Here is a 13,027-nt window from a genome sequence, read left to right on the forward strand (position 1 = left end):
TGTTTTTGTTGTCCTGTGAGCAAAACCATGTATCGCCATCTTTCACTTACATCATTATCCCTTTACGATGTAGATTTACTGAAGCTTGTTATTTCCCATTTCCAGGTGTGAAGATAAACCAATAAAAGCATAAGCTGCTGAGTTACTGCCACGCAACAGACAGGCCTCCCCCCCCCCCCCTCCGACACGGGCAGGTGTGGTCAGCGCTGTCCAGCTGTAGCCTCGCAACATCCTCGCTGCCTCATTAACAAATCATAAAAGCCCCACCGTACATACGGATGGAGGCGGGTGCGAGAGGCGTTCATGTGCTCCGTAAACGTCCGACATCAAAGACTTGGCCAGAGATAGCGGCGGTCGATGTGGTGCTACGCGCATTAAGGCACTGGCGGGTTCCTAATCATAAAAACACCAAAACTTAACTTGATTTTTCAAAGGTAATTAAAGAGAATGGATGACGTGGGCAAAGTTGGATCAATAAATGAAATATGAAAAGGCGGAAAAGATGAATGGGCTGAGAACGAGTGTAAAAGTGTCTATACAGCACTGGAGTTTAATAGGGCTTGGAACGCAACCATAATATTCCGCTCTATAAAACTCAGTCAGAACCATATTTCTAGTAAATATTTCAATTTTAATATCATCTCTCTGTCAGTGTGTGAAAGCAATTCATATGCCGCCTTTACAGTATAGACATTTAGAGCCATAATCACATGTGGCACCTTTGTGAGGCTAAAGTGTCCGCAGGCTTCTTACTAAGCTACACCCTACAGTTATGCCCCTTGAAGAAACAGATCGACTTCATGTGCCAAAAGACGTGGACAGTGTTCTTTTATACCAAAACAAGTCAATCAGGAGCAGAGACTCACTTGTTTGAATGGCCAGGGGGTGCATGTTTCAGCGGGCGTCAACCTCATACCCTGCAGTTACAACCAGAAGGGTTTTTTTCCCCTTCAAAACTCAAGCACTAATGCAAGTATGTGAGTATCCTACTGCTATTTTGTAGGAATGACCAGAGCAGACAGCTGAACCACAAAAAAGTCCAGTTGTTTTGTTGACGTAAAATTTGCTTTCACCGTGTTCGGACCCGGACATTTTTGTTTTCCTCTGTAAGCGCTTCCAGGGAGTTGGGAGAGACGATGACAGAAGATGACATGAAAAAGTGAAGCCAGATAATTTTTCAGTGATATTTTGCTTACTTACTCTCTGCGTTGAGGGTTTGGCTGTGAGGAAATGGGAATGATGGAAGCTGATCAATATATTTACACAGGGCTTCATCAGAAATGTTCATTACTTCAAAAACAGAAATCAAAGCCAATGTCATGCTCAAGTCAGACTTGCAGTTTGGCATTAAAAACACAAGATGGCGGCGCCCATAGTGAGTTCTTGAATGAGGTGAATAACTTGTACTGAAACATATATGCAAAAATGTAAGAGTAAATTAGATTCAAAGTGCTCAATAAACAATTGCACATAATTTTTTGTGCAGTCAAAAGAGGGAATCTGAGGCACTCCATGTACAAAAAAGTGAAATCATGGCTTTAGTGTTGTCCTGTACCAACACAAAAGATCATCTATACTTTTACAGCAGTGATTTAGAATAAATTGGATTCATCTTACTCAACTTCCAAGAAATTTCACTGCAGTCATGGCCTCATTGTTGCTCTTATCCACAATGCATAAAATCATTTAGCTGCCTTTTACATGTCAATAGTCTTCAGGAAACTGTAGCAGTCACATCTCGATATGCTTGCATATACAAACGATGAGGTGCCAACAAAATCCCTGAAACTGCAGTGCACGCCTTTGTCCAGCAAAAGGCGCTGTGTTCCCAACACAAGCATTTAAATGCGCCGCGTGTGCACAGAGGAAGACAATTTATTCGTTTCTTCCTGGGAAACTGGCTTTTCAATGCAACTCTGGAGCTTTCTAAAGTAAAGGTAAGTCATTGCTCAGAGAGGGCTATGATGTGACCGTTCTGAGTTCGTCCTCGTAGTCTCCTGTTCACATGAGGAAGAGCGGCTGAGAACGGCCTCTCGCTGCAATATGGAACTACCTCCTCCAGAGTTTTCAGTGAATTAGTATCATAGATGTATCAGACTATACGAAATGCGTTGTTGTGTAAAAGTCCGATACCAATGTATCGCCATTTTGTCTGCAGAATGTCCGAGTAAAATTTTCGGTGCACAATATTGTCCCAAAATGCAATGTTTGAACAAGCAGGCTAAAGATTTCACTCTGATGAGGCTTGCAAGATGTTTCACTGGAGTCATGGCCTTGCAAAGGATCACCTACTTGTACATGACCTGTTGGAGTGAGCAAAAGTAGAAGGTGACTAATTCACAGGCTCCTTCAGAGGCCATGTTGCATAAGGAGTTTCCTCACGCTTCGAGGCAGCCTTCCAACCGTGCCATAAAAGCTGGTTATGTAAAAACTGTTGCTAAGCTAAAAGCGAATCTATAGAAGCGTAATACGTTTGGAGTTGGAGTCGTTTGCGGTGCTAAAGCGATGCTGGGCAGAGCAGGATGCCAGGCCGTGCCCGTTAAAGGCTCTAATGTGGCAGTGGTTGCACGGCGGTTGGCACGGAGCGGCAGGAAGAGGGGAGTGAGTGGGGAGGCTAAAGTGAGAGGGCTATAGTTACACATGGCGCACCGCAGGCATCAAACGGCGGCGCGTATATGGCTTCTCCGTGTCCTGACTTCATCCCTCCCTTTTCCCCCGTTCACAGTGTGGTCCCGGGGCGATCACAGCGCACCCTGCCCCTCCGCCTTTCATCCTCTCAGCTTTTTCTTTTCTCTCTCCGCCGCCGAGGGACAGGGAGAGGGGGAATCAAAACACCCGTGCTTCCCTGTAAACTCATCTTTTATTAATCAGGCCTCGGCAGTGAGTCCGGGCGGAAGGAGGGAGACGGAGAAGCCAGCGAGTCAAAATCATCAAAATGACCACTTACAAATGCCTGAGGGTGTTTCATATTTCCCTCAATGCAAAGCCGTCTCCGAAAAGCCGATGTGTTGTGCCTAAGTATGTGTCACTGGTTTAGAAAGGGAAAGGCATGAGAGGCAGATGACTTACTCGGAGTTCACCAAACTTTAACTCTGCAAAAAAAGGAATGTCCACAGTGGGGTCACGAAGTATTCATGGTGGTAGTGTAAACATTATTTTATTAGTTTTATTTTCATTTATTCCTTAAAGACGTGTCATGTGTCTTTCCATATTATAACCTGGTTTAAAAGCAGCACAGCAATAATGTGTGGCTATAGACAGGGTTTACTTTAAAGGGTCTGCTCAATGCCACTAAGTTTTTCTTTTTCCTTCTTTTTCCAGAACTTTATTTAAAGCAGAACTAAGTAACTCATGCGCCTAGAAGCCATAAGCGCCACTGCAGGTGTTTTTTTTACACATTAATTGTCCGTGAGAGTAAATACTACGCTGACAGAAAAGACAAAGGTAGAGGGATATTGTTCATTGTGCCACAACTCAGTGACACAGTGGAGATCATGTTTTTCACTCAAACTTGGCTGTAAATACTGCTAAAGTGGCGCTAGCCCACAGTTAGCTTTGCCTGTTAGCTTCTTCTTCGTGATTCTATTAGTGTGTATTGTGCCTCTGACCCGGAGACAGGGAAAGTTGCAAGGCGGAGACACCACTGGGAGATGAAAGACCCCCCAATCATCCCATCAACACTTGTATTACCCCCATGAGGGACTACGACAAGGATTAAACAAGTTACTTCGTTCTTCTTTAACTTAATGGTGTGTGTTTAATTATTGTTGGATAACAAGTGGATTCAACAATAATTTAAATAGATACATGCATACTTCTTTGAGAAATGTTCATACTGTCTTCTTAGTAGAAACTATTGAAGATGGTTCTTTTAGTAAGACAGAAGTTTTTTTTTTACATGCTTTACTAGACACATGTAGTGACAAGTATCACTGCTGGATCAGAGAAGCCAGCGAGATCAGGAAACGTGCATCAACATCTGTCAACCGGGACGATAGAGCATACACCTTATCCCACACCTGGGGTGCCGTCCTGGAGAAAGTGTCAAAAAAGAACCTGAAGAACATGGTGGTAAATCCATGTAAGCCGCCGTCACTTTCACCACCAGGTGACGCCTCTGAGGAAGCTTACAGGAAGTGATTGAAACTAGTAAAGGGAAACAAACCTTCTATCTAAAAGAACCATCTTCAATGGTCTGAATTTGTTCTGAAGTAAAATAAATTTGATTATGAATATTAATATTTTTTGAGTATTCTTTAGAACTTAAAATGTTTATTTCTACTTATTCCACAGGCAGACCATTTGTTTGAAATATACACACATCCAATCTGCTTTTTAATTTATTAATTTGTTCTTCATCTAATTAGGATCACCCAGCTGGGGTTTCAGAATCTCGCTTTCAAGGGAGCACTGACCTAAGAGGGGACCCTATTGTACATGTTTTTTTGCTGTAGAGGATGCTCAAACACATTGGAGGAGACCTACAGAAGAACATGCAAGCTCCACAGAAAAAACTGCCAATGTCCCAAATAAATGTGTTATAAAATGTGTATGTGTATAAAAGTTACATAAGAAAAAACTGGTGCTGTGATCCATATTCTGTTAAACCGGACTTGTTTCGATCATTTCACAGCTCAAATTGCCTTCACTCCTAGGCACGTCTCGATAATAGCCACACTGCCTCACTCTTTTCTGTGGCATGTGCTGTGTTTCCTTAATTATGTACCCGCTTTCCTAGACTGGGCCGACTTACAACTTGAGATAATCCCCCCTTTTTTTTGCAGTGCTCCATTCATGAAAGCTCTCCGCCGTCCCGTTACAGCTCGGAGCGGATATTCTGGGTGGTGTTATTGCAGGTGTGGAGCTGTGACCCTGTTATCCCGGGAAGAGGGAGAGTATTAGGGGCACGCCGCGAGAGGAAGAGGCTCTATATGAAAAACACATTGTGGCCCGGGGCTGTATCAGTGAAGTGGCGTAAAGCTACAAATAGAGGCTTATAGACACATGCACAGGCACAGGGGCGCACACAGGGAATCCATTGTGCGTGTATATTTATAAAGCTGTGTGCATTACAAATCCTCGGTGGGATCTCCTCTGGATTTGCAGGTTTTCGGTCTGACGTCTTGACTAATCGGACATGTAGAACAAGTCAGATTATTCATACAGGAAAACAATGCAACTTAAAAAGAAAAAAAAAAACTGACATGTCATGATGCCCAATGGTCGAGGGCAGGGGTGGTCAAAGTGGGCAAATGCAAAAAAATATTATTTTGTTGTGAGATAGAGATGGCATTGTGATTCCAAGACAAACATTAGGTGTAGAGTGAACCTCCCTAAAACGGTTCTGAATGTTTCCTTGCATTAACCACTTCTCTTTGACCCTCCATATACGCTTCAATATGCAGTCCTCGATGAAAAAAGTTTGGACATCCCTGGTCTAGGGCAACGATGCTCAAATGTTCTCAACCTATAGAGACGAACTGAGACACAAACAGAATTATTCATCTAGGCATTTTGATGTTTGACGCTCTTACAATATGAAATATAATTTTTCCCTCTTAAAATAAAAACAATATTGTTTTAATATAGGGCGATGGTGGCACAGTTGGTAGAGCGGGTGATAGGGCCTTTAAGGCAGAGTGTTGAGACCTTTAAAAATGGCCCGAAAACATTATTTAACATTTATTTAAAAAGGCCTATTAATCGTTTCTACGAAGCCGTTCACGTTCAACGTTTTGTTCTTGTGCTTGCTTTGTTTTACTATGTCAATGTTAATTTTTGTTTTTATCTGATTTTATTCACCAGCTGTAGCACTTTGAGGTTTCTCAAAATGTAAAGTGCAATATAAATAAAATGTATTATTATTGTTTTTAGAGCGGGTCATCTCGTGTTAGGAAGGTCATGGGTTCGAATCCCAGCTCCCGCAAATGCACACTGTCTTTGTGTCCTTGGACAAGACACTTGCCTCAGTGACTGCGTACATTGGTGTGTGAATGAGTGTGAATGGGTGACTGGTTCCTTACTGTAAAGCACTTTGGGCCTGATAAAAGTAGTAATGCGCTATATAAGTTTTGTCCATTTACCACTAACAGTAAAAATTATCAAAACAATTTATCTGAATTAGTTAATTACTGAAAATTGTCCTGAACCTGTTGAAAACTACCGGGTCGGGATCAGTCCAGCATCATGAGTTCACTTAGCATCGTCATTTTCACACTATACTCAATTGATGTCCGGTAAAAGCTACAGGCAAAATAAAAATACATGAAAATGAAATGACAATGGTTTGACCCCAGCTACTGACACTGCCTATTGTGGCTATATGAGCAAGAGACTCATTCGGAGTGTTCGTCTCCATCAACTGTCCACAGCAATCCTTCACTTTAAAATGTGATTGCTTCGTGGATCCATGGGCACAGCGCTAAAACTGTGGACCTAAATTGCAATGTGAAGAATCCTTTAGTGCTTCTCTTTTTCTGGTAGAATCCTGGCCCATCTTCAAACTACTGTGATAAGCTGTCGCCCAAATACATATTGATTTCAACTTGTCAAGAAATGTTTGTGCTTTTTTTGTGTCATGTTATAGTATAAAATCTGAATTAGCTTTGACTTTTTTAATGATAATTGTTGATCCGAGCATCGATCATGACACTGAACTTCAAAACTGACCTAAACTCTTTTTGGCAAAGGCTCACTCACAACCCTCCGAAAATAGTCATACAACCGATGTTTAGGTCCAGACAATTGCAATAAGACGAGCTTTCCAAACCTTTTCAACTCTGTCCTTAATGTCCCGTTTTCTGTGTTTCATGCAACCCAATCCATACATGCGGCGCAGAGACGGCCCGTCCCGACGAAAAAGTCCCCGAAATAATGAACAGTTCCAAAGCGACCACTGACGAATGACCCGTGGTGTTTCATTATGAGCGCAGAGGGATGGAGAGACAGTACGAGCGTGTCTTATTGAAAACAGTTCGTACGATGCTTCGTTAAGGCTTTTGATGTCGAGGCCTGAGTTCGTTTGGCTCTCCGGAGTTAAACAGTCATTATGGCCAATTAAGCTCTGTCAAAGGCTTAAACATAGTAACCGGCGTTGGCCCTGGAACACGCCGCTGTGCTGTTTTTGGTATATTATAGATCTGGGTAGCGTCGAGATATGCATGTTTTGATTCAGTAAATACAGTAATAAAACAGCATTCCTCATATCTGCGCTAAACGCTAGTTAGCAATCGGCTGGGCGCACAACGCTGCAGGCAAGGGGAAGGCGGCCATACTGGACACGCTTGCCGCCAATTCCCGATTTTAACGACTCGGTTCTTTGATTAAAAAACGCTTAAACGGTTCCAGTCGAGGCAGAGAAAGAGAAAAAGGGGGGAATAAAAGTGCGACTTCTAAGAGTTGAAAATAGCCGTTGTTCTGGTGATTTTAAGAGGCACGTGCGCTGGGGTTGGCCCGAGATGTCAAGTTACGAGCTGCAGATGTTTGCATGCTCTTTTTATGATTGTTGTTATTTTCAAATTGCGGCGTTTCCGTGATGAGCTCGGCACTCGTTACGCCGAACGACCATGTGTGCATTCGCATGTGGTCAGCGAAGACGGGGGAAAAAAAAAAGAGAAATACCCCGACAAAAAAAACCTGGATAACATTGCGTTTAATTTACCATGGTTGCAATCTATGTTCGTTTAGGACATTATAAAGTCTAATCCCTGGAAACTGCACTAGTGGTTATACAAATGAGAGAGTATAGCCATGCACACAGCTGTACAATGTTATTCTATAAGAGCTAAATGATTATAATTACTTTAATATTCATTCATCACCAATAACCTACAATTGTTTCATGTAAAGTCCACATATCTTACAGAATCATTTTACAATTTGAATAATGTGAGGGACTAGGCATGTCAGGGTTTTGAATTGGCCTAAAGCGTCCAAAAGGGGAACAAAGCTTTCATTTTCATGTAATGGCATGCTAGCAAATCATTGGCACCATAACGAACACATCTCCAACAAGGACTGGATGTTCTACAACATCAGCAGCTTTTTACCATCTGAAAAACATTGCTAAGATTAGAGGAATAGTAATAATAATAATATTTTTTATTTGTAACGCACTTTTCATTTGGAGAATCTCAGAGTGCTACAAGACAACACACACATTAAAAACATCAACAATTATAAGCTTTCTCAAAAAGGAAAGTTTTCAATTTAGCTTTAAAAAAGTCCAGGTTTTTTGTTTCCCTCAACTCCACGGGGAGGCTGTTCCAAAGCCTTGGTGCAGCAGAACAAAAGGCTCTGTCCCCCATGGTTCGGCGTTTAGTTGAAGGAACATGGAGGTGAAGGCTACTGGATGACCTGAGGGTGCGGTTGGAGGGTTTCCGTGATATGAGTTCTTGCAGGTATTGTGGAGCATGACCAGTAATGCATTTATGGGTGAGCAGCAGGATAGTGCAGCAGCAATAGTGTCAAAACCAGACTTAGAGAGACTTATCCATGCATTTGTCTCCAGCAGGTTAGACTACAGTAACGGCCTGCTCACTGGCCTCTCTAAACGAGCTGTCAGACAGCTACAGTACATCCAGAACGCGGCTGCTCGAGTCCTGACAAGAGCCAGGAAATATATTAGTCCAGTGCTCCGGTCTCTGCACTGGCTTCCTGTCACTCGGAGAGAATTTAATTAAAACAACTCTGCTTGTGTACAAGTCTTTTCATGGTTTAGCACCAAAGTACATCTCTGACATGTTACAGCCGTATGAACCATCTCGGGCCCTGAGAACGTCAGGGAGGGGTCTTCTGGGGGTTCCCAGAGTCAATAATAAACGTGGTGAGGCTGCGCTTCAGTTCTGATAATGTTCAAATCCAGGCTGAAAGCAGTTCTTTTTGCCCATGTATATGACTGAAAGTATTTTATCTGCACTCTTGCCTTTTACTGTAATTGATAAATTTTATGTTGACGTTTTTATTGATTCTCCTTGTCTTCTTGTATTTATGCAACTGTGAAGCACTTTGAATTGCCTTGTGTATGAATTCTGCTCTACAAAAAACTTGCCTTGCCTTCTTCCGCGGTCTTGGCCCGTATGCAGAGGGACTACCATCAGCCCTGGGTCTACCTGTAGGGAGACAGACCATGGGAGTGGGTCTCTCGTTCTGAGGTTTCTTTTTTCTCCCACTGGGTTGTTGAGATTTTCCTTGCTGTGTAGGAGAGTCTAAGGACAGGGGACGCCGATGTGGCTTGTTCCAACTTGCTGCCGACGCTTATTTACATTATGTTTGCCTGGACACTTCATTTGCCTGAACTTTTCCTTGTACTGGAGTTGGACCATTGGAGTGTGACACGTTATCAGTCTGACTTGTGGAGACATTGGCACGATTGTCTTTTTAAAATCTTAATTGTTTGTCCAGTCCAAGTCCGGAATAAAGTTGAATTGAAATTGAATTGTATTGCCAATTGTTTTGTTTCATTGTTCTAATGTCCGTGCAGTCTTGAGGCAACTATATTGTGATATTGGGCTACACAAAACAGTTGATAGATTACCGGCGTTTCATGTTCAAGCTGTGACGTAACACTACTCTTTTGAGTAGTAGAAGAAGAACTGTCAAAGCGAATAGGACTACTCAAAACAAAGGGGACAAAGTTACAAAGTTAAATTACATTCATTTAATTGAACCTACAAATGAAATGTTGCACTTTAGCTCATATTGTGCAGCCCCATGTCGATGTATATTTATATTCTACAATGCGGCGATGTGTGGCTGTGTGTCTTGAGGTGCCTCTTCATGTGGTTTTGCGGGTTACGAGAGGAGAGTATGTTTTCACCTCTTCCTTGCCGGACGCCCAGTCGTAAAAACGGCACCTGTGCTCGCTCGCCCCGTCCCGGTCTCTTTGAGCCAGTGAGGTAACCAGACGGTTTTACAACAAGCAAATGATAAAAGAAAAACTCGTTTCCTCAGTGCTGTTTATAAGGTCCATGAAGTTCAAGAAAATGTTGAGGAAGAGAAAATGTCGAGTGCTGTGTCAGATAAATCAGGTTAATATTGGGTAAAAAGTACAGTTCTTTGTAAGGAAGTGGGAACGGTGGCTCAGTGGTTTGGACTCATGGCTCATAGCAATAAAATCCTAGGCTTGATTTTTGTCTTTCTATATATAGTTGTTTGTTTTGTGGTTGTTTGCGTATGGTTCCCTTGTGTGCTCCGGTTTTACCTGTCATTAAAAACATGTACAGGGTCTAACTTTGAGTAAAAAGGTAGTTGGGCTTTGCTGGTTTATAAAGGCCCAATAAATTGAATAATAAGAGTGACACATGAGTTTCTTAAAATCATTGACAAAAACAAAAAATGTCACAGTGGTAGTTGAGAGTTCAGCATCTTCCTTGTGAAGAAGACAAGCGATCTATATAGGTCTTGAAGTTTTGGAGTAAACCAAGGCCTCTTTGGTTGATATGCTGCAAGAAAGTAGTACTGATCATTCATATCAATAAAGTCAGAAAACATGATTTATTATTGGTTTATTTGGTCAGAACAGTGCATGTTAATGTTCTCATTTCCATCCGTCGTCCCTCATGCGCACTCTCAAAACATTCTCATTCATCCTGGCCTATTGTACATGTTTTTAGCGGTAGGGGAAACCGGAATGCATGGATGAAACCTATGCAGACACGGGGAGAACTAGCAAACTACACAGAAAAGACTCATCCCTGGTGGGAATCGAAAGCCGGACCTTCTAGCTGTGAAGCACAACCACTAACCGCTGTGCTATCGTGCCGTACATGAGGGATATATTCAGTCTCTTTAGTCTGACCTGATTCAGTCGTAGTTCAGTCCTGGTTTAGGCCTGCAGGTTCATACGTTTTAGGTTGTATCACAAAAGCACATTTTCCATGCAGCTCTTCCAGTATTGTTCAAAATGTGTGTGAAATTGAGCACTTCATTCATTCACCACTATATACAGCAGCTCCCATGGTCACAGCTATTGTGTATAAACGAACTGCACTTCATTGCACTCAAGCAAACCTGTTTTGAAGTCGGGACATTTCTCCTCTGACTTCCTGCAATCATGACTTAACTTCGCAATTAACGGACCGTGCAGCGAGTTAAAAAAAAAGAAAAAGAAAATCTGTCCGACGGTGTCTCCTGCTGACTGAAGGAAACAGCACCGGAGCCTGCCCCGCGGAGACGCTGACCTGTGGCGACCCGATCCAAGTTCAAAGTCAATGACCTCAGCGCATAATCAAAGTGCAACGGCCGCGTTGTAGCTTTGTTTTGGATCCATGGAGTTTTTTGTTCTTTTTGATGTCGGGGCAGGTATGAGCTTTCTGCGTCTCTGGGAGGTCCGGGGCAAAAAATAAAACGCAAACAGCAAGAAAGTGAAATAAGACGGGATTTTAGAGATTTGTTTTTGAACTTTGACGACATACCTCAGCGTTAAGCATAATGTAATCGCAATTTTAAAAGTTGCAAGTAGCAGATACTGTGATTTGTGATACTTTTAGAGACCATTTTTGTATTTGGCAGTTCATTTTTATTTCAAATTTTAACATAACTCCTGTGCAATTAAAATTCAATCAGAAATACCACAAATTGGCAGCTTTATTTCCAAAAAGGTGCAGCTCTGCAAATAATAATGAATATATTAACAAAAGTATTTTATTTATTTTTTATGTATAACATCATTAGCCTTGGCACTTACAATCAACAGGCCTTTCCTTTGAGACAGACTATTTGGATACTATTATAACTCCAGCCTATTTAACCATGTAACTCCGAGGCTTGACATATCAAAACCTTTTTTAATCTTTTTTTCAAAAATGTAATTGAATAATCGGCTCTAGTTTAAATTTCACATTAAAATAAAAGCTTTTATCAAAACCAATGTGCTTTCTCATTAACACCACTCCAGTAGGTAAGAATATAACGGGCCTTGGCGACTATTTTAATGTGCGTCTTTTTTGCAAAATTTCGCAACTTTGGAGACGCGCAGACCTAAATGAAAGACGTAAAAAAAAAGAAATCGTAAAATAAAAAAATCAATAAATGTCATAGATCCATTTATTTCTATCAAGCGCGTCTGTAAATACCAGGTTTTCAATGGATGGTTAACTTTACGAAGCAGACCAGGGGTCACTGCACTTGGATGACAAAGAGACTGCGCGCCAGAGAGAGCAGGATGTACTCACAGTGGCCCCAGCGGTTTTCATTGCAGCGCTGGCACAGAAAATGCAGATCGCTGTGGAGTTCAAAATTATACAGTCCCCATCGGAGCTGTACCTGGGAGGACTGCAGCCGACCAGACGCTCCGGACCCGTCTCTGTGGCTGCGGAGGGAAGCAGACTGTGCACTTCACTCCTGTAAGCGAAGATTCAAATGTAAATGCCTGCAGCCTATTTACCCGAAAAGAGTGAAATAAATACATGAAAAAATGAATAAAGCTATAGCTTTCAGATGGCATCAGTAACCAACGTTTATGGATTACCTTGTATTTAGGCCTAGTCATGAAACTACTTTATAGTCAATCATAAATAGCGTTTCCCTCTGAGTGAGGAACATCTGCATATTCTAAATAACATAGTTTATTAGTTCAGTTGTCAGTCAGAGGCCATTTGAAAACTAACCATAGAAGTTGTTATTTGTGAGGAACATTTTCCTTCAGCCTGTGCGTCCATAAAGGCCTGGCAGGTATCCACGTGCCCATTAGCACTCGCTAAATAACTGTTAACAATATATTACCCAGACTCCCCAGCCCTAGTCCCGCCGCTCGGCAGTGTCCCCTCACAGCTCATAACAGAATTATGGCAAAGATTGTTCAGAAATGGCCCATTCAGCACAGAGGCCGCGCCCGGCGCGCGCTGTGCACAAAGCACGGTTTACGCACGCACCTGCGCAGAGGCAGGAGATGATTTTTATTTATTTAGGCTTTCTGTTTATTCATTGTTATGTTAGTGTCATATAGTTTTATAATGCACACTTATCGTGTTGCCTTTAGCTTGAACTGGAGTGAAAGAAAAAAATATAAGCCAACATCTCACAAAAC

This window comes from Gobius niger (assembly GCF_951799975.1).
Source record: "Gobius niger genome assembly, chromosome: 15".
NCBI lineage: Eukaryota > Metazoa > Chordata > Actinopteri > Gobiiformes > Gobiidae > Gobius > Gobius niger.